General features: G+C 51.1%; 1 pseudogene; it reads left to right on the forward strand.

Moving 5' to 3' along the window:
- The first annotated feature begins 1,386 nt into the window (after positions 1 to 1,386).
- On the forward strand, positions 1,387 to 22,560 carry LOC134366842 (F-box-like/WD repeat-containing protein TBL1X; annotated as a pseudogene).
- Positions 22,561 to 23,196: the final 636 nt, after the last annotated feature.

Genomic DNA, 23,196 nt, shown 5'->3' on the forward strand with positions numbered 1-23,196 from the left:
ACAGCTACCACTTTTGCTCCGTTCCGTCAATATAAACTACCTATTTTACACACCCGTTATTACCGGGAGATGAGGGAGGGACGGGGTGGATTGGGGAGGAGCGAGTGGATAGGGAAGTGAGCAGGGGACGGGGCAGGAGAGCGCAGACACAGACGCCTCCTTTCATGGAGGTGTGCTCCCATCTAGTGAGACTGGTTTATTGCAAAGTCAGTTCGATTTGGGTAACGGGAGGCAGCAGGGCTGATGATATTGCATCTGATGAGAGCCGAGCCCACGAGCTCCTGATCCCGTTGCCTCTGTTCGGGTGACTGAGGGAGGGTGGAAGGGAAGCAATCGCCAGGCCAGGTGGAAAGGCACCCACCTGCTCGGGTAACCAGGGACTAAGCCTGCAAACCGGCAACGTCGCCATAGACAGTGGGCAGAACAAAGTCAGGAGGAGTGGTCACTTTGAGAACCCTTGCTGCCCGATCAGCAGACAATAGAAACGGAGTGAGAGGCCCTGCCCCACCTCTGGCCGGGGAGCCGAGCATGGGGGTCCAGGTTACTCGGATCCCCCCACAGCATTCACCTCCCTGGGATTACGAGCCCTCGAGCACCCCAGGGCCGCCTGTGGGCCACACGGGGAGATCAAGCCCCACCAGACTGGGCTGCCTGTTTTGCCTACAGCTGCGCAGATCCCCCCACCGACAGCAGGGGGCCAGTTTCCTGTCCTTGAGGAGGGGCTGTTGCAGCTTCCCCACTGCCCTCAGACCCCTACGTGGACCCCCAGCACCTCCTTCCATGCCTCATGCCACTGCCTTCTTTTCGCAACGCAGCTGTCATCCACACGCAGTAGCCATCCTGGCTCTTCTGAACTTTTCCTTAAAAACCTTCATCCAAAATTCCTTTGAGTTGCCAAGCAGCTTCCCACACAGGCAGTAAAGGAGACACACTGGGGGAGGAAGGGGACACAGAGAGGCTGCGGCACTGAGCTCCTGCAAAGAATATGTGAACCGAGGGGTCGGGGGACGCCCAGAGTGGGATTTCTGCAAGAGACAGCCATCCAGGGCACGTGGGGCCGCCTCCACTCTGTTCCCTTTTGCTTCTTAATAGCACTGAAAGGGTCCTCCCATGAAGGCGTCTCATCCCTTCCCCAGTCTTCCTTGGTCTCACACTCGTCTCTCTCCCCCTGCCCTTTCCTGCCTGCCTGACCCCACATCGGAAGCCGGGAGTCCTGCAGCAGTGTCCACCCCGTTAATGAAGCGTGGTTGAAATGCGCTCTGCCCCCTTCAGAGCTTGCTGGCTGTGCCCGCTCTTCCAGCTCTGGTCTCACCTTCCTGGCCTCCCTCTCGCTGCAGGTTTTTCCCACTCGTCCTTCACGTTCGGGATCGAGAGCCACATCAGCCAGTCCAACATCAACGGGACGCTGGTGCCGCCCGCCGCCCTCATCTCCATCCTGCAGAAGGGGCTGCAGTACGTGGAGGCTGAGATCAGCATCAACGAGGTACGTGATGGGTGCGGGGCTGGGCTTCCCAGCAGCGGGGGGCTCGGGGCCCCGGTCCACAGCCCGCGTGTGCTTCCTGCAGGCGTCTGAGAGCAAGCTGGGGTTGCTTGTTTGGTTTTTGTTACATGTTGAGCATCCCAAATCCGAAATCCTAAATGTTCCAAAATCTGAAGTTTTTGAGCGTCAATGTGATGCTCAGAGGAAATGCTCACTTGAGCATTTCAGATTTTGGATTTTCGGATTTGGGGTGCATAACCAGTAAGTATAATGCAAGTATTCCAAACTCAGAAACAAATTTCACACTGTGAAACGCTTCTGGTCCCAAGCATTCCTGGGAGCCTGACAGAGGGCATAACCAGAGGGACAGTCAGGGACAGAGAGATGATGGCCCTGTGTTAAAGTGACTTCAGGTGCTGGTTTACCGACTGTGCTCTTTGTGGAGCTGATCCGGGGAAAGATGGAACAAAAACCATCAATTAAAATCACCCAGATTCTCTTGTATCCCCTCCCACCTTCTAGATTGGGGTTATGCCATTTTGATAGAAATTTTGAAAGTCAGTTATTTGGGTTTTAAACAGTTCCCTTCACCTCCCTGGCCGCTTCATCTGTGCTCTCGGGATTCAGCTGAGTCCCACGGATGAGTCCACGTGTCCCAGCTCTGTCCTGCCTTCCTCCTCTCCTGCCTCAAGTTCAGAGCACACAAAAATGTGTTTGTCCGTCCACCAGGCAGCACCCTGAGCACTGCGGGTTTCATGTGATGCGAGTATTTGGAAAGCATGTCTTACTTTTAAGTGTGTACAGAAATTTTTTTGATAGTACCAGAGAATCGAAGGATGTTCAGACAAAAATGTGAATCAGAGGCTCAGACTGGAGCTCACTCGGGAGAGCGTGGTGCTGACAACACCAAGTCAAGGGTGATCCCCTTACCGGTCATCTTTCAAAAAAACAAAAACTGTGAATCAGAACTAAACGAGGTCATTGTCGGTTGTATCGTGGCTGTATTCAGTCTAAACCCTGAGCCCAGGGGGTCGTTTCAAGTAGCTGCAAGTGCTTATTTTATTAGATCAGATGGGCACGTGCACCAGGAAGGAAATCCTGAATGCTGCAGGCATCTCTAAATCGGGGCCGATGCTTCCAAAGACTTACTCCTTCCACAAAAGTGGGTACTAAGAGATTCCACACTTGCCGTGGCACCGGGCAGGGTTTCTCCTGCTCAGCACTTGGTACATTTGAGGCTGGACCCTGCTCTGTGGTGGGGACTGTCCTGTGCACTGGAGGATGTGGACCAGCATGCCTGGTCTCCACCCACCAGCTGCCAGTAGACCCCCCGCCAAGTGGTGACAATGAAAAATGTCTCCAGTCATTCCCTGATGTCCCCCAAGGAGACAAAATTACTCCCCCCATACACACACCCCTGCCCCTGTTGAGAATCCTTGCATCAGGGATATAGCACTTTTGTCTTGGAATAAAGGAGACACGTTCACATGTCCTTAATGCCCCAGTTCAGGTTGACACTTAGCAAATATCAGGTCTCCCTCAGGACAGCCATCATACCTAGTTCTTCATCGACGGTTCCCCTTGTCCACCTCCCAGTCCTTGGCCCACCGTGGAGTCCTTCTGCCCTGCCCCTACAGTCCGGGCACCTGCTTGATGCCGCCGACCCCCGACCCCAGCCCCTGAGCTCCCAGGCGTCTCAGTTTCTGGGCCACCTTCCTGCACCTCTCCCACCCGGAAGGCAGAGTCTGGTCCTGGAGGTCCTCTTTTGTGGGTGCTGACGGCTGCCCTTGGCTTACTTTCCCAGGATGGCACGGTGTTTGACGGCCGCCCCATAGAGTCCCTGTCCCTGATAGACGCCGTGATGCCCGACGTGGGGCAGACGCGGCAGCAGGCGTTCCGCGAGAAGCTCGCGCAGCAGCAGGCCAGTGCGGCGGCCGCAGCGGCAGCAGCAGCCACGGCAGCCCCGGCAGCAGTTTCCCAGCAAAATCCACCAAAGAACGGAGAGGCCACGGTCAACGGGGAGGAGAACGGAGCACACGCAATAAGTAAGTGTGGGGCTTCTGGCGCTTTATTGTGCTTCTAAAGCTGGGCGAATGCAACGACTTCTTAGAGATCTGCCCGCTGTCAACTTCTCACCAGTTGTTTTCCAGTGCTTGCTTACTGTCTGGCCGGAAGACCTTCACGTTCCCTGGTTGTCACCAAAATCCTTAGACCCGACCTTCTCGACACCCATCCTGGATTTTATGAAATCCTGCTGCCCTGCTCCTGAGGGCTCACGTGTAACAGGGACAAGTACCAGATGCTCACTGCCCAACACGAGCAAGTGTCTCTCTCAGCCTTCCATGCAGAGGGTTTTCAGCCAAATTATGGTCTAGTAGTCGAGCCCATGGTCAGTGCAAGGGCACCACGCCCCGGACACCAGGCATCATCTTAGTTGGTCATTGCGAAACCCCGGGAGGTTAGACCTGTTAGCTAATGGCCCAAGAGTAGGCAGCAGATGAGTCAGAGCTCGACAGTCATATCATAAAACTTGCTCAGGCCCGGTGCACCTTCTGCCAACTAACTCCCACATCAGAAAATCTATTTAAAACTAGAACAACAGAGACAAAAGAGGTGCCCTGTCCTGGGACCCACAGCCAGAATGCAAGGCATGCCTGTGCCCCATCCAGGACCTGAGCCATTCTGCCACCCCTCTGGTCTGAGGTCGGCTCCTTACCCGTTCCCCGTCTCTGGTCTGTTGCTCTGGAGGCTGTTCCCTGCTGTGGCCGTGGGAGTGGGAGTTCTTCTGCCCAGGCTGGGTCTGGGCACTGACCCCTGCCCCAGGGAGCCCAGCCTCCTTCTCTTGCTCGTGCACGTGGCTAATACACCCTGGCTCACTGCTCTTAAGTTCTGCAGCAGCCGCCTCGACCCCCTTCTCAGCACCTCACACCTGGTCTGCAGAACAGCCTGTCGGGGCTGGAGCATGCCACGGCTGCCTGTGGATAAGTGAGCAGGTGACGGCCTCCTCTGCACGCCTCTACAGAGTTCCAGACCCCCACTGCACGGCTGGCTAGGACGCCAGCTGTCCTCTCGCCATCACCAGGGGATGGATCCACCAAACGTTGAAGATCATTTTGCTTTTCTTCATCTTCTCCCAGCCACATGGGAACTTGGGAAGCATAACAGAAGTAGCGTTTTTTCATAGCCCCACTGTTCCTGAGGGTAGGCTGTGAAGATTTTGTGTCAGGCTTGTCAATCCAAGCAGGGTCACCAGGCATTTTCATATTTTTATGTGTTGACCCAGAAGCAGTGGATCTTAGGTTACCTGCCACTGAGAAGTGAGTCCTTCTCTTCCTGGGGTTTTCCACCAAAATACCTGAACAAGAAGATGTAACAGCAGACTCAGCTCTACACTGCATTACAAAACTGTCAGCTGCTGCTGACTGTGTGCTGGTTAGACTGGACCGCTGCCTTCTCTTTCCCGTAAAGCAGGGGCTACTAAACTTTCCCTAAGGGGCCAGACAGTGGCTGTCACAGGCGTTCAGGGCCAGGCAGTCTCTGTCCCAGTGACCCAACTCTGTCTTGAAATGCAGAAGCAGCTGTCCTCCTCTGCTCGGGCTACTGTGACAGAGCACCGCAGATCTGTGGCAGAAATAGCAGGCATTTCTCCCTGCAGGCCTGGATGCTGCAAGTCCGAGCTCAAGGCGAGGCAGGCTGGTTCCTCCTGAGTCCTCTCTCCTTGGCTAGTAGACACCATCTTCTCCCTGTGTCCTCACATGGTCGTCCCTCTGTGTGTGTCTATGTCCTAATCTCCTCTTCTTATAAGGACATCAGTCGTATTGGATTAAAACCCACTCTAGCAAGCTCATTTTACCTTAATCACCTCTTTAAAGACCCCGTCCCCAAATACAGCCACTGTCTGAGGTACTGGGGACACGGTTCATCCCGTAACAGTCGCTGCAGGTAATGCATAAATATGTGGGCGTCAGTAAATAACTTAAACATTATTTATGAGGAGAGGCTGCAGCAGGCTAGATTTTGGCCCATGGGTCATAGTTGACTGGCCCCAGTTTTATGGAATAAATTAGTGTATTCCTCACTCGAATTTGAAGACTGGCAAAATACAAAGAGACATAAAATACCCAATCACACAAAGCCATGATTTAGTTATAATCATCAGAGATGGTATCGCCTAGTACATAAAAACAAGGTGTTCCTAAAACAGAAGCCCCCTGAGAATGAGTTTCTTTTGTATTGATAAGCCACGTGCCTTTTTGTGTTTCCTACAACAGATAATCACTCGAAACCCATGGAAATTGACGGGGACGTTGAGATTCCACCCAACAAAGCCACAGTCCTTCGGGGCCATGAGTCCGAGGTGTTCATTTGTGCCTGGAACCCTGTCAGCGATCTGCTGGCTTCTGGGTGAGGATGTCAGGTTGGGGACGCTCCAGGGTCAGGGGAACCCCTGCTCGTCTCTGGCATTCTGCCTCAAGGGACACGTGCTGTTGTCTGACCTCGTGTGTCACGTCTTCCCGACATGAGCAGATCCCGAGCGGGTCCTGTGCACTCCACAGCTCTGTGTGTCTCGGATTGTGAAGTCGGCATTCCTCGCCGTGTTCTCCATGGGATGGGGAGCAAAGACATTTAAAACTGCTAAATGCAGAGATGGCGAGGAGGGGGGGTGCATGGGAGGGGTGGAAAGAGCTGTTCCCACCAAGAGCCGACGTGCGCGTGTTTTTATTCTGCAGGTCTGGAGACTCGACGGCCAGGATATGGAACCTTAATGAACACAGCAACGGGGACTCCACCCAGCTTGTATTGAGGCACTGTATACGGGAGGGGGACACGATGTCCCCAGTAACAAAGATGTCACCTCGCTGGACTGGAACGTAAGCATCTTCCACCCCCCAGGCCCCTTGAAATGTCAGGGTGCAGTGGCCCTGCCCTGAGCTGCGGGCTCACAGGTGCCCTCCATCTCCAAGAGCTCCTGCTGAGGCCATGGCGGGCACAGAATGAGCTGGGTGTTGGGTGGCCGTGCCTTCCCATGGTCAGCACACATGAGCGAGTCGAGCCTGATGGCTCTGTGAGGGGGACCTCACAGCGTGAAGGCGGGACCCCGGGAAGGCTCAGCTGGGGAGCTGTGACAAGCAGCCAGGAAAGAAAACTTTCCACCTTGAGAGCTCAGGACCAGCTGCTATGTGCATTTATACATGGGTCACACGCCGTTCAACTTCTTTTTGCTTTCTGCAAAGTCTTAGGATGACTTTCTGTAGGTATTTTAAATTCTGTCCTTAATTAGACAGCACACAAGGTGAGTGGTTCCAGTGTGGCTTTCTCGCTTCCTGGTCCACATGCCTTGCGTTTAATTTAACAGCAGTGTGTGCTGAAGTAGTCAGAGATGACCTGTTAGTCTCTTAATGTGGCATCAGTTATCGGCTTAGGAATATTCTAGACTTGGGATCCTGGCGAGTTCTGTGTGCTTTTCTGGTGCCACCACTACTAAGCTGCTTCTGTGGGTTTGTGTCTCTTTCTGGCCTGCAGAGCGATGGGACACTTCTGGCCACAGGTTCATACGACGGTTTTGCAAGGATATGGACGGAAGATGGTAAGTCCTGCGTCTGTCGTGTTGGGGTTGGACAGGACCTGCTTCTGGATGTAACCGTGAAGTGAACAGACCATGACTTTGAAGTCAACATGTTTGTATTTTTTTGACATAACAGGTAACCTGGCCAGCACCTTAGGCCAACATAAAGGCCCCATCTTTGCCTTGAAATGGAATAAAAAGGGGAATTATATTTTGAGTGCTGGTGTAGACAAAGTGAGTATTAACTTAAAACACATACTTTCAATCTATACATGTTTATTTTCAGTCTCCAGATAACACGGTGTTTTCTTTGAATTCTTAGGCTTTCTCCTTCCCCTTAAGAAATCAAAAGGACCTGTATAGGTTTTGCTTTTGTAATTTTGATCTTAGTGTTAATTTATAGCACATAATCTCTGTCAGTATATTCCACTGTTCTACAGACCTCTGTGCAAAGTGTCCCTTCTTTTGAGGTTCATAGTTCAGTGATAAAGAGAGGAAAATCTCCAGACTGTGTTTATCAATGGCTGGACAGAGCAGGTGGTGTGGGTGTGCTCTGTGTAAACTTTCACCCCTAGAGTGATGTTAGTGACACAGACTGTTCTCTTAGCAGACTTCTGCTTTCCTAATTTGATAAGCTCCTGCTTCCCACTGTGGACTGCACATTTCCCGAGCAGGAGTAAAACGGACCTAGGGACAGGGCACTGTCCCCTGACAGGCCACGGAGCCAAAGTGGGACTCCCTTGCTCTGCACTTGGGCAGGGCTGCCAGAGAGACGTGATGGCATTAGAGCCAGGTGCCTCTCGAAGCCATCCTGGGGTGGAAGATCCCAGAACAAAGAGGAAGGAGACATAGAACCATTCCCCCACAGAAACTACACTGGTTTCATGATAGTTTGACAACTTTACTCTGTTACTGCTTTCTGTTCATTCAAGTTGTAAAATTTAATATAAAATAATAAACGAACTCTAAACATCATCACACTCTTGGAGAAGTCATGGGTGCACTTGGCAGGGTACAGCCCACACAGGCCATAACTGGCCCATCACCTGTTCTTTTAAATAAAGTTTTATTGATACACAGCCACTCCCATTTGTTGAGAATTGTCGGTGGCTGCTTTCACGCCTTAGTGGCCGAGTTGAACAGTTGCAACAGAAGACCATTGGCCCTCAAAGCTTAAGGTATTTACCAGGTGGCCCTTAATAGAAAAAGAGTGCCAGCGCCTGTATGTGGATATAACTGTGTAGGTCAGTGAATCATTTGTTCCTTTTCTCTATATTTAAGCCAAGAAACTCTTCATTCGGACTTGGGAGCCTAATTTATTATAATATAAGAAAAGATAAGCTGCTGTGGTTGACACACTAAATGTGTCATGTAACTACCATCAAATTTTTCCCAAGATGTTCTAGTTCAAGTAATACGCATACACAGCACTCTGTCATGCCTTCAGCAGGCCATCGGTAACTGCCACTTGAATTATGAAAATAATTCATGAAAATGATCGCTAACATTTACAGCAAGCACTTTACTACTATGTGTGCTAACCCATCCGATACTCTCAAGATGGAGGCAGGCATTAGTATGATCAATCCCATTTTACAGAGGAAGAACTGGAGCCCCAGAGAGGTTTATTAACTTGTCTAGTGACACACAGCTGGTGCAGCGTGGAGGAGGATCAGGCCGCGGCTTACCAGTAACTCTGCCCTCCGACTTGCCGAGCATTCTAAATCGTTTCCTGGCCTCCTTCCCACCTGGCGGATCTTTTATTTTACATTCATTTGTGTGTTTCTCACCAATTATTTATTTTGACTCTACCAGGTGATGGACTGTACGATCAGTAAAAATGCATATTTGGAATCATGTTAGTCTTTTGGGCCATATATGTCCCTCTTTACTCCTTAGTCAACCATGGCAGGAATAATAACAGTGTCCTTGAACATAATACCCATGGAGAAAATGTAATTTATGAGGATGCTGGTGTGACCCTCAGTGTATGCTTAACCCAAAGTGACGAAAATATATTTCACATTCCCAAAGTTTTTGGGAAATGTTTTCTTCGGTTCAATGTATATTTAACATAAATGTCAACTAAATGTTCCAGTGACTGATTGTAGTATGTGAAATTGTATCAGACATTTGTGAGTTTACTTACAGTTTGACCCTTGAACACAGCACAGGTCCACTTATACATGGAACTTTTTTGGTCTGGTAAATACTGCACAGTGCTATAAATGTATTTTTCTCTTCCTTGTGATTTTCTTAATAACATTTTCTTTTCTCTAGCTTATTTTATTGTAAGAATACAGTATATAATATATATAACATAGAAAACATGTTTTAATTGAATGTTAATGTTATTGGTAAGGCGTCATATCAATAGTCGGCTATTAGTAGTTAAGTTTTGGGGAAGGCAAGAGTTACACGTGGATTTTCAACTGTGTCCGGGTCGGTACCCTAACCCGCACGTTGTTCAAGGACCGATTGTACTCACAATATATAAACCACATTTGTTTGTGCTTGACAAATTAAGAAAACAGTTGCAGACAAACAGTGACAGGTGGTCTAGAGCTGACCCCAAATGTAGGAATACCATGTTTCAAAGACACTTGCTGCTCTGAGTGTTTCCTCTGAATGTTTCTACAATCAACCCAAAACATAACCAGTTCTTAAAACGAAATCTTTATGAAGTCTCACTGACAGACAGGTGTAAAGTTTCCAATGACGTTGAAAATTCCGGTTAATGAAGACTTAATTCCAATGGTATTTATGGAGCTGCCCCTGGCTGCTGCTTTAAGTATGTTCCTAGCATCAGTAAGTTCATCAGAATTCATGATTTACTTTGTGTTCCAAGGTGCCGATCACCGTTTTCCTTACTGTAGACCCATAAATCAGCGCCTGACCCGGGCGTAATCCGATGGCTTTGCTACATCTCGTGGTCCTGGTTCATGGAGGGTCGGTCAGGGGAATTTCCAGAAATGTCTGTTTGTGCAGCTCTTCATTTGGAAAACTGCTGAAAAGACATTTAGATATGTTTTGTTACAGGTTTTTTAGCGTTTTGGGATGAGGGGGAATCACCACTGATTTGGGTAGTTTTCTCAGGTATCAGTTACGGCTGCTGTGTCCGCTGCAGTTGCCACCAGCTCGTGTGGCTGTAGCTCATCACATGTGGCCGTCCAAACTGCTGTGTGTAAAACACGCTGTGATTCCAAGCCCTAGGATGGGGGGCAAGAAAGAATGTCAGATACCTCATTAATATTTTTCTATACTGATTACATGTTGAAACAATAGTATTTTGGCAATATTGGAGTGAAATAAAATACCCTGTTAATGAATTGTACCAGTTTCTTTTTTCTTTTTAATGTGGTGACTGTAAAATTAAAAATTAGTGTAGTGACTCACATGATACCTCTATGGGACAGTGCTAGGCAGTTAGCTTATTTGGGGAGAGCAAGGTGTCACACCAAGGTCAAGGTTCAGATGCCCTTACCAGCCAGCCACTAAAAACCCCAAAACTACAGAGAAAAGAACACTCCCCTCTGCTTCACCTTCTCCTAATAATATGACCTCTCCTCATCCTGAACTTCCTACAGCTTCCCTGAAAAATTAAAGGAATAGCTCTATTGGACTGTGCTGGTTTAGAAGGAATAAGGGCCCACTGTCTTTTCTTGCATGATGCATTTTTCGTGAGAAAACTTTGCAAGAAGAATAATTACTAACTTTTTCCTTTGTTTGTGGAGCGCCGACAACAATCATTTGGGATGCCCACACAGGAGAAGCCAAACAACAGTTTCCTTTCCATTCAGGTGAGGTTTGTTTTGATTTCGTAATTTAAAAGTCATGATTCAGAGTTCTGTGAAATGTCCCTTAAAGTAATTGTGAACGCACAGAGGGAGCAGCCTGTGGAACCTCGCTGGTGGGAAGGAGACCCATTTCGTGTTAAGTGTTGTCCTTCAGGTTTGCAAGGTACAGATGCCTCAACACCCACCTGCTCCCGAGTCTGGAAACACGACTGTGAACCAGCCAAAGAGCCAGGGCAGGCTTCTCTGTCCTGCTGCTCCAGGAGGGCTGCTGTGTTGGGGTCCCCAAGACCACTCCGTGTTTGGCGGTCTGCTGGGTGGACACACAGGACTCAGCATACACAGCTAAGACTTCTTGTGGGAACGGATACAAAGCAACATCAGCAAAGGGAAAAGGCATGAGGGATGAAGGCCCGGGGAGAACAGACGTGAGCTCCCAGGGGAGTCGCACGGGATCTGCTTAATTCCCCCAGAAGTCAGCTGTCTTCCAGGGAAGCCCATTAGAGACTTGGTGCTGAGGGTTTTCAGCTCCCTCTCCCCCTTGCTGTTCCTTCCCGAGCCCCCCTCCTCTGGCCGTCACCTCTCACTTGATGCGTAAATGCCTCTAGGGAGTGTTCCAGTGGGACTGCCTCAGGGGAGCAGAGACTATACAGACATGAACGGTGCATGGCCACGAGGTCCCCGGAGTGCCAAGTGATCACTTGAGCAAGTGGGTGCCTGAGAGGAGGTCGGAGCAGCTGCCCTCAGCCACAGACCCGCTCCCTGTAACTGGACAGGCATGAGGCTTGGAGGCCACAGGTACAACAGCCATGGGGACTAACACATCTGTACCCCTTCTCTGGCTGGTAGCTGTGCTGATGGCCTGAGATGGCTTGTCTCACTCCACGCTCAGCGTCCCCTGAGGGCTTGACAGAACATCCCTGTGTGCAGCTGAGACCCCAGGACCTGCCTGAGGGACAGAACAAGGATGGAGTCTGGCTGCTCTGACTTCGCCACCCTGGTCTTTACATGTTCTTCCAACATCTTGGGGCACCGGGCTCTGAGGACAGAACGAGGGCTGGGCTTTTAACAATGGTCCTGGGCATTTCGGTGCATTGGAAAGTGGCTGGATTTCCCGCTGCCGTCCCAGCAAAGAATCCAGAAAGTAGAGAATGAGACCATAACTAAACTGCAGAATTAGTTAACCTTTGTATTGTTCCCATCGTCGTTACTTCTGAGGTCCCTTCAGGGGCAGGGCTCACACTGGAACAAGGAGTAGGGAAAGGCGGGACATGGAGAGGTCTAGCGGGGAGTGACCAGAGGCCAGTCACCTCAAAACCCTGAGCAGAGCAGAGGGTCTCTTGGACTCAGGGAGGGTGTTCATCACGAGTCCTGAACCTTTCACCCAATTTCATCCCTAATATGGGATTCTTGTTGACACTAATTATCCCCGAATCCATGGGATGCATTAATGGGTTGCAGGAGGTTTTTTAATTGGGGTGTCTTGAGCACAGGCTATGAAATCTTTTTCCTCTTCTTTTTTCTCCTCTCTCTGTGAAAACAAATCAAACAGGCCCACCATGGTGATACTGCTCAAGCAGGAAGGTGCGGGGGCAGGCAGCCAGCACACCTCACCTGCCCTTTCTCACCTGTGCCGTGGGAGCAAGAGATGCTGCATGCCATGGGGCACAGAAAGGGCCACGGGGCCTCTCTCCAGAGGCATCTTGTCGTCCCTGCAAATGTGGGAGGAGAGGGTCTTTAAGGTCTTTGAAAGTAAGAGTCTGTTCACGTGGGAATATGTTTTATCGTGTTACTAGATATGGCTTCTCCACCGTGCTGTTAATTGTTCTAAGTCAGCTGAGCTCTGTGCACAGTTGATAAATGTCAGCGTCCTCCCTGTATTTCCTGCTCCACAGCCCCTGCTCTTGACGTGGACTGGCAGCACAACACTACCTTTGCCTCCTGCAGCACAGACATGTGTATTCATGTATGCAGACTCGGCTGTGACCGCCCGGTCAAAACCTTCCAAGGACACACAGTAAGTGGGACTTCTGAGTTTCAGACTTGAGTTCATGAGAATGTGATGTGGGAGCCTTTTTATATTTTTTACCTAGAATCAAAAGATGCCATGACAGCAGACCAGTTCCTCTGCAGATCTTTGCTCTTGAGCTGCCACAGCTACCCTAGGCAGTTGGATTAACCCAGTGTCGGGAAGGCAGTGAGAAAAAGTGACCCTGAGGTGATCTAGATGTTGGACTTTGCGGCAAAGGCTATGAAAAAACTGTACGAGGATATAAAGGAAAAGATGCTTGTAATAAGTAAATAGATGGGGAGTGTCAGCAGAGAATGGAAATACTATGTTTCTAAAAAGCAAATGGAAATTGGAGAACCGAGAAGCACAATATCTGAAACGAAAATCTTATTAGACGAGTGTAACAGCAGGCTGGAGATTGCAAAAGCAAGGTTAGTGAACCAGAACGGAGATCACAGAATGGCCAATTTGAAGAACAGAAAAGACTGAAAAAATGAGTGGAGGCTTATGGACGTATGGGACAATATTAAACATATATCTGTGTTATATGGGTAGAAAAAAGAGAACGGAACAGGAAAATTACTTGAAGTGACAGTGGCCACATTTTACTAAATTTGGTGGAAAACATCAACATTCAATCCAAGAAGCTGAGCAGACCCCAAGCAGAACATCTAGAAAGATATCTGTACACCTAGGCATGTGGTCAGCAAACACTAAAACCAATGATAAAGAGAAAGTCATAAAAGCAACCAGAGGCTGAAAAAATAATCTCATCATATACCAGAAAAGAACAATATGAGCAGCAGCTGACTTACCAGATTTTTTAGCAAATCACGTGAGGCTCTTCCCAGTCTTTCCCCTGCAGATCCCTCTAGTGTCCAAAAAACCCCCCATTCCTCAGTTCTCCTGGAAGACCCGTGTGGTCGAGCCCCTCACACCTCATCTCAGCCCCTCCTGAAATGCTTCCCTGCCTTAAACTCTCACAGCCCCCACCTTACACCCCCTCACCATGTCCCTGGTCTGAAACAAAATCCTTTCCATCTTCCACGACCCCATTCAGATGTCCTCTGGATTCCCTGGGGACAATTCATGGCTCCCACCTGGGCTCTCTCATGCGGCTTCTTGTTTATTCTCACCAGCACCCAGAATGTCATTAGATGTTGGGGATCCCCTGTTAAAGCAGAGGGGTCTGATCAAAGCCCCTGGGGAGTTCCCATCATGCCACCAATTTAAGGGAATTCAGTTCCATTGTCCTCAGTGCCTGCGCCTTTCCCTAGTACCCACCAGTCTCAGCTCCTGGCCCAATGTGTCCCTGCTTCCAAAAGAAGGTGCTTTTGGAGCACAGGCATCCATTGTCCCGTGAATATCTGGCTGTAGTTACGAATGGACACTTGCTTTTTCTGGTCTAAACTTGTTTCTCCTCTAACCCTGGATGATCTGCAAACTTTTAATAGCGCTGCCCGCAGTCTGTGCGTGCTGTAGGGTACAAAGTCACATAGCTATGTGATTTCCAGCTGCCGTGCCCGGGACTTTACCACCGTGCCACCACTTGGCTCTTTAAATGGGTCTCCTTGTGGCTAATCATTTGGAACAAGCCTCAAGCTAAATGTGGCTGAGCCTACTTCTTCCTGAGACTTCTGAGCTGCTTCTCGATGCTTCCCAGGAATTGTGACTTGGGCTGGGAGTGGCGGGTGGGTGGGGTTGGCACTCCATTCCCAGGAGGGTTCAGCTGGAGACAGTTCATGGTGACTGGCTCCAAATTCCTGGGCCCCAAGAAACCTGCCCATCGATTCTCCTCTCAGCAGCCGCAGCCAGAACCAGCTGCCCTTGTGCATTTACACACGCCCACACTCCCACACATGCATGCACACTCACACCTCCACACTCGGCACATGCACACACACACATACATGCATACACACTCGCACACATGCAGGCACACTCATATGAGTGCACATGCACACAAAGTCATGCACACTCATGTACACTTGCGCACACATACGTGCACACACACATCTGCACAGTCACACACAGGTCCACACATTATCCCCTCTCCAGTCTGACACCTTCATCCTCCCCTGGCTCACAGGAGCCCACTCCTTGGACTCACATGCATGCCCACTCACACTCCTGGACACTCACGTCCACATATGCACACCAGCATACATGGCCACATGCTCAGACACATGTCCATGTATTCATACACATCCATGCACTTACACACGTCTGCACACTCACACACACCTGGGCACTCACACGCACCTCTGCGCACATGCTGCTCTCCAGTCTGACCCTTTCATCCTCCCCTGGCTCACACAGGAGCCCACTCCCTGGACTCCAGGCTTTCTTCCTCCCTTTTCCCAGGCCATCCGTGCCATGTGGAACACTGATGTGGCCCTGTCACTTCTTTGCTTCACACCCTTCAGAACTCAGTTTCCTTAAAAAGTAGTGTGACCGTATAATTTATCTTCCAAACCAGAGTCCTTAGGAGTGTGAAATTATTTAGAAAATGAATTATGAGTGTGAAGTTAGTTAATTTTTGGGCTGGGACAGCAGGCATAATATTGTGGGATTGTCCTGAGCAGATGGGGCCCTACAGTCACCCTAAGGAAAAGCCCCTTGTGGGTGCACCTTCTCCTTGGTCTCCATGTGCGGCACAGTGTTCATCTGCCACAGGCTGTTCCTTTGTAGAACTGTGTTCCCTGTGTGTCCCCCTCTCCCTTGCCTGCCGGGTACATTTGCCTTTGTCCCCCAGGGCTTAGCCTCAGGGTCTCGGGGCCCTGGTGGCCATGAGGAACAGTCCTGCTCCTTTGTGCACCCAGCATGCTGAGCTGCCTGGTAGAACTCCCCTGCCCTTTGTATTTTCAGGCTGTTTGCACTGGAGCTCAAGCCCCTTGGGTGGGTTTTGTTTCTCCCGGGTGTTCTCACAGAGCCACCCTCTGGGCTCTGGCATGTGCTCGTGCACTTGGGGCACACGGGCCTCCTGTTCCCCGTGGAACCCCACCGTGGCTGAGGGGCTTCGTTTGTCTGCATTGACACCCGTCCACCGCCACTCGCCAGAAAAATGTAGCAGATTTAGATAGAAGGAGTAGCTGTTGCATTAAAAATGCACAGGGAAGTGATTTCCATGTCCAGTTTTAAAAACAGCTGAGGTTTTGGTGTTTTTATTTGCTGCCTATATTGTATGTGAATTCTTCATTTGCTTCCTTCCTAGTATGGAATTTTTTCCCTTCAAGAAATATTGATGAGGGTGGCTGCTCATTTGTGGTATATGGCTGTGCTTTTATATAAATGAAAAAGGCAAAGTGAGAAAAAGGAAAATGCATGGCCTCCCGGGCTCTGTGCTTTGCTTTCGGGGAAAGTCCCAGGTGGCCGGTCAGCAGGATGACAGAATCTTGCTCCCCCTGGAGGATGGCCAGCAGGATGACAGAATGCTACTGCCCCCTGGTGGATGGTAGGCAAGATGACAGAATGCTTCTGCCCTCTGGAGGATGGCCAGCAGGATGACAGAACGCTACTGCCCCCTGGTGGATGGTAGGCAAGATGACAGAATGCTTCTGCCCTCTGGAGGATGGCCAGCAGGATGACAGAGCACTACTGCCCCCTGGTGGATGGTAGGCAAGATGACAGAATCTTGCTCCCCCTGGAGGATGGCCAGCAGGATGACAGAACGCTACTGCCCCCTGGTGGATGGTAGGCAAGATGACAGAATGCTTCTGCCCTCTGGAGGATGGCCAGCAGGATGACAGAACGCTACTGCCCCCTGGTGGATGGTAGGCAAGATGACAGAATGCTTCTGCCCTCTGGAGGATGGCCAGCAGGATGACAGAGCACTACTGCCCCCTGGTGGATGGTAGGCAAGATGACAGAATGCTTCTGCCCTCTGGAGGATGGCCAGCAGGATGACAGAGCACTACTGCCCCCTGGTGGATGGTAGGCAAGATGACAGAATCTTGCTCCCCCTGGAGGATGGCCAGCAGGATGACAGAACGCTACTGCCCCCACCAGCAGTCTCTGGTGGACCGTAGGCAGGATGAGAGAGTGCTACTGCCCACTTGTGTACAGCTGCTGGGTTGACAGGGCGCTGCTACCCCCTTGTGGACAGCTACTGGGATGACAGAGCACTACTGCCCCCGGGTGGACTGTAGGCAGGAAGAGAGGGTGCTACTGCCCCCTTGAGGACAGCCACTGGGATTACAGAGCACTATTGCCCCCGGTGGATGGTCAGCCAGATGATAGAGCACTATTGCCCCCTGGTGGACGGTAGGCAAGAAGAGAGAGTGCTACTGCCCCCTGGTGGACGGTAGGCAGGAAGAGAGGGTGCTACTGCCCCCTTGAGGACAGCCACTGAGATTACAGAGCACTATTGCCCCTGCTGGATGGTCAGCCAGATGACAGAGCACTATTGCCCCCTGGTGGACGGTAGGCAGGAAGAGAGGGTGCTACTGCCCCCTTGAGGACAGCTACTGGGATTACAGAGCACTATTGCCCCTGCTGGATGGTCAGCCAGATGATAGAGCACTATTGCCCCCTGGTGGACGGTAGGCAAGAAGAGAGAGTGCTACTGCCCCCTGGTGGACGGTAGGCAGGAAGAGAGGGTGCTACTGCCCCCTTGAGGACAGCCACTGGGATTACAGAGCACTATTGCCCCCGGTGGATGGTCAGCCAGATGATAGAGCACTATTGCCCCCTGGTGGACGGTAGGCAAGAAGAGAGAGTGCTACTGCCCCCTGGTGGACGGTAGGCAGGAAGAGAGGGTGCTACTGCCCCCTTGAGGACAGCCACTGAGATTACAGAGCACTATTGCCCCTGCTGGATGGTCAGCCAGATGACAGAGCACTATTGCCCCCTGGTGGACGGTAGGCAGGAAGAGAGGGTGCTACTGCCCCCTTGAGGACAGCTACTGGGATTACAGAGCACTATTGCCCCTGCTGGATGGTCAGCCAGATGATAGAGCACTATTGCCCCCTGGTGGACGGTAGGCAAGAAGAGAGAGTGCTACTGCCCCCTGGTGGACGGTAGGCAGGAAGAGAGGGTGCTACTGCCCCCTTGAGGACAGCCACTGGGATTACAGAGCACTATTGCCCCCGGTGGATAGTCAGCCAGATGATAGAGCACTATTGCCCCCTGGTGGACAGTAGGCAAGAAGAGAGAGTGCTACTGCCCCCTGGTGGACGGTAGGCAGGAAGAGAGGGTGCTACTGCCCCCTTGAGGACAGACACTGGGATTACAGAGCACTATTGCCCCTGCTGGATGGTCAGCCAGATGATAGAGCACTATTGCCCCCTGGTGGACGGTAGGCAAGAAGAGAGAGTGCTACTGCCCCCTGGTGGATGGTAGGCAGGAAGAGAGGGTGCTACTGCCCCTTTGTGGACAGCCACTGGGATGACAGAGCACTATTGCCCCCTGGTGGATGGTAGGCAAGAAGAGAGTGCTACTGCCCCCTGGTGGATGGTAGGCAGGAAGAGAGAGTGCTACTGCCCCCTTGTGGACAGCCACTGGGATGACAGAGCACTACTGCCCCCTGGTGGACGGTAGGCAGGATGAGAGTGTGCTACTGCTCCCTTGAGGACAGCCACGGGGGTTACAGAGCACTATTGCCCCTGGTGGGTGGTCGGCTGGATGATAGAGCACTATTGCCCCCTGGTGGACAGCCCCTGGGATGACAGAGCACTATTGCCCCCTGGTGGATGGTCGGCCGGATGACAGAGTGCTTCTGCCCCCTGCTGGACGGTAAGCAGGATGAGAAAGTACTACTGCCCACTTGTGGACAGCTGCTGGGATTACAGAGCACTATTGCCCCTGGTGGATGGTCGGCTGGATGACAGAGCACTGTTGCCCCCTGGTGGATGGTCGGCCGGATGACAGAGTGCTTCTGCCCTGTGCTGGATGGTAAGCAGGATGAGAAAGTACTACTGCCCACTTGTGGACAGCTGCTGGGATGACAGAGCACTGTTGCCCCCTGGTGGACGGCAGGGTGACAGAGTGCTACTGCCCCCTGGTGGACGGCCACCATGATGTCAGAGCGCTACTGTCCCCTGGTAGACAGCCACTGGGTCTGATCTCAGGCCTTGATTTCTTTTGCAAACCCATTTTATCTTTCAGAATGAAGCCAATGCTATCAAATGGGATCCTTCTGGAATGTTGCTAGCATCCTGCTCTGATGACATGACATTAAAGGTAAAGTTAGCATCTGTAGGGATGAGCTGTTTAACCCTAAACAGCCCCCAGTCCTCAACACAAGTCTCACATTCCCTGTTCCTTTGGGGGTTATCTGTATTGAGTCCTCTTCCTTCCTCGGTAATTTGTCCCATTACTGACTGTCAGATTAGCTCTCGCCCAGTGAACTCTGATGTACCAGTCGAGGGTCCTGCTAGGAGTCCCAGCCCTTCCTGGGCAATGACCTGCAGTTTTTCCAGTGGGACACTCCAATGGCTTGTGTACAGTTCACAGCCAGCAGTCTCTTGGCTCACTGGAGGGACATAGCTTGCTCATGTTGTTACCACTGTGTTCCCAAGATCTGGAGCATGAAGCAGGACACGTGTGTGCACGACCTGCAAGCTCACAGCAAAGAGATATACACCATCAAGTGGAGTCCAACTGGGCCGGCCACCAGCAACACCAACTCCAACATCATGCTGGCGAGGTAAGGACAGGACCCCTGCACAGCCCAGCCTCGGCTCCTGAACGCAGCCTGGCCCGCTGTCACTGAGTCAGCAGCACAGCAGCAGAACTTCCTCATACGTGGAGAGAACAGGACGTTTTGCTGGAGCATTGAACTTCGTAGCTCCCTTTTGAAGGGGCCGAGATAGAACTTTTAAGTGAGGCTGGGAGAAGGCACGTGTTGGGAGGGCTTCAGGCACTTGGCTTTGCTGAAGGTTTTCCTGACAGCAGAGAAAGGAAAGGGAAAGAGTTCACCTCGGACCTTGGGCTTGGTTTATTCGTTCAACTCAGGGCTTCCAGGGGCAGGAATTTCAAGCAGGGATAAAGGTTCCCCCAGCCACAGCCAGACTTGACCTGACATTTTATATAGTGAGTCCTCTAAGACACCAGCTTGGGAGGGAGCGGAGTGGCCAGCCAGTCACCGCCAGAATTGGGAAGAGGGGTTATAAGTGACAAAGGTGGCCTCCCCAAAACCACGTGGCTTTAGGCTTCATTCAAGAGCATTATTGTGCCCTGATGCTCGCCAGACCCCATTAAGAGTAGAACGTTCCACTCTCGTTATGTCAGGAAGAACTTTTAGAAGATCAAGCTAAAGAGATTCTGCGACCGAATGCCGAGCTCCTTAGGGGTCTGAAAACCAGGATCTGGACCCATGAAATGTGGATGTCCCCTTAGCCTACAAGAGAGGAGAGTTAAGGGGAATGTTTGGGTACCAGGAGGCAGCAGCGGGTTATTCTGTGTAGCTGCAGAGACAGGGTAGTGACAGGCGGGCACACACCTCCTGTAAGCGGAGAATGCCTGCCACCTGCCTCTGGGGCAGCGGGAGCCAGCCGGCCACGCCAGGAGCGAGCAGCTTGTTGAAAGTGCTCAGCCCAACCAAACTTGTTTCTTAGAAAAGACTGGAACGAATCCCTGTATCAGCCGAGTGGTTGAACAGAACAACACAAAGGCCATAATTCTCTTATTTAATGTAATTGTCCTAAAAGCCACTTAAATTACTACGATACAGCACCGCGTGCTATAATCATGTATTGGTGACTTGGGAGGTCCTTTTGTGTCACGTGTGACCCGTTAGGAACATAAATGACCCTTTAGTCAGCACACACGAAAAGGACAGGGTGGTACCAGCCCTGTAGAGAAAAAGAAAGCCAGATAGCAGGTTTGCGATATGTACTTTATTTTAAATTTGTAAATAACTGGAATTTGCAGCTCTCAGCAATGTGGTCGAATGTGTAGATGTGACTGTGTTTTAATTCCTGTTGGCTTAAAAATTTTATAAATATTTATTCACTCTATTCGCTGTTTTTCCAAACCTGGCTATCTGCATTTGTTGGTAACAATAGAAGTTTTTCAATGTAAGAGCATCTTAGAAAACTTGATAAATATTCCACAAAAGTATTTACCATTTATATCTTTAAACAAATGCAGAAACATAGGAACGTGGGTATCAATTTGCTTTCGGAATAACAGCACCAAAAGTTGTTTGTTTTGTGACGATGGCTTTGTTTTCACTGCATCTGAGCTGCATTTTAGGAGGAGAAGCTCACCGATCTGGACCTAGAAGCGGGGAGAGAGAGACGGGTCCTGTGAGGTGTGGCCCGTGTTGGAGGGACGTGTGCTAAACGCCCGCGTGCTCAGGTGATAACGTGGCCCCTCCGTCTCCGCAGTGCTTCGTTTGACTCCACGGTCCGGCTGTGGGATGTGGAGCGAGGGGTTTGTATCCACACGCTGACCAAACACCAGGAACCTGTCTACAGTGTCGCTGTTAGCCCCGACGGGAAGTACTTGGCCAGCGGCTCCTTTGACAAGTGTGTCCATATCTGGAATACTCAGGTAATCTCTTGACCCTCTGGGTTGAGTCCTTTGCAAAGTATTGCCCGAGTAGCTGTGTTTGCAGTGACCTGGGCTCAGAACAGCCACTGGGGATCCGGTGCTCAGGAATGAGCTGCCGCCCCCCATGGAGAGCCCTTGCCCGAGCTGTCTGTCCAGCTCCGCCTGGCAGCGCCCTTGCCCGGGACACACACCCAGGGCCACTCCCTCCCCAGGAAAGGTGTCTGCTTCTGCTGTCCTCAGGGCTCACAGCTCCAAGCAAGACATCTTGGAGACGTCCCTCCTTGGAGGAGCTACCACCTTCTTTTCCCCTTTATGAGCAGCTCCCCGCTGTCCCCGAGACCCGTGCAGCACCTGGGCGGGCAGCCGGGCTGCACCCCGTGTGGTAAGCGCTGGTCACTGTGCTTTCTCCGCAGAGTGGCAGTCTCGTCCACAGCTACCGAGGCACCCGTGGCATCTTCGAGGTGTGCTGGAACGCTCGTGGGGACAAAGTGGGCGCCAGCGCCTCCGATGGCTCCGTAAGCAGTGCTCGAGTTGGCAGGGGCAAGCGTGGGGTCGGGGCAAGCCGGGGTGGCACTCGGCAAGGCTCAGCTCGTGCGCGGGGACCGCTTGGGGTGGCCCCACATCTGGGAGTGGCCCTCGCTTCAGCCCTTGCAGAATGTCCTTCTGGTCAACATTTCCTGGATGAAATTGGGGTGCTCTGTCCCTCTGAGGATATTAGGCAACACCTGGAGGCCTGTTGGGCTGTCACTGCTTGGGTTTGGGGGGCTCCTGGCATCTCCTGGGTGGAACCCAGAGATGCAGCACAACCTCCTCCCATGCACAGCACAGCATTGACCTCGAAGGCCAGGGTCCCCAAATGTTCTCGGAGGCCTTGCTCTTAGGCCTAAGCTGCCACCTACCTCGCCATGTAGGCATCTGGCTGTGGCTCCTGCTGCTGGCACTGTCACTCTGCCACGTCGACCTTAGTCCTTGCCCTGGTGTTTCCCCCAGTGCTCTTTGCTTGAGTTTGGTTGGTCAGGTGTGCAGGCACTAGCCTGTTCTTGGAGCTTCTCTGACCTTCATCACTGTGTTCCAATAAAACTTTATTCACAAAAATCGGTGGTTGACCACCGTCTACCGACCCCTGCTCTAAAGGCACGTTTGTGTCATCTCTTGAGATAACAGGTGCCTCTGTCTTTCCCTCCAGGTGTGTGTTTTAGATCTGTGGAAGTAAACAAAATATTATAGAAAAACTGAAGAGTTCTAGTGGACCAGCAGAGAACGTGTGGGTCTTGGCCCTCTCCAGACACCATTCTGTCAGCTCCAAAACTGTATGAACTTGACTTGCGTTAGAGTGTACTTGGAAATCAACTCGTCCCTGGCCACAGGAGTCTGTAAGTTTTCGTAATCTTCATCAAGAAGTTCCCAAACAAACAAGCAAAATCAAAAGCATCAGTCATATCAGAGGGGGAAGAGTGGTCTCCACCCAGAACATTCAGCCCAGGAAACAGGAAGCTAGACGTGCACGGTGTGGTTTCCATCCGGAAGAGGCTCTGATGGCTGAACGGAAAACAAGAAAAAAGGAAGCTGTGCCAAAAAAACAAAAACAAAAAAAACAAAACAAAGAAGCAAAATGCTGTGATAAACCAGAAGGGGAAACGTCCTCTCCTCACGCTGGTGTTTTCTTTCCCCTGACAATTGGGACACTACAGCTGCTCTGGCAAAGGATGTTCAAAGACCAGTTTGTACCGATGCGATGTGCAACTTTGTAATCCCAACACTTTCTATTTTCTAGAATCTTCTTTGTTCTGTGGTTTTTCTATCAGCTGGAATTCTGTTGTCTGGGGGCCTTTGGTCTGAGATGGAAACT

Source organism: Cynocephalus volans, chromosome X, assembly GCF_027409185.1.
Source record: "Cynocephalus volans isolate mCynVol1 chromosome X, mCynVol1.pri, whole genome shotgun sequence".
NCBI lineage: Eukaryota > Metazoa > Chordata > Mammalia > Dermoptera > Cynocephalidae > Cynocephalus > Cynocephalus volans.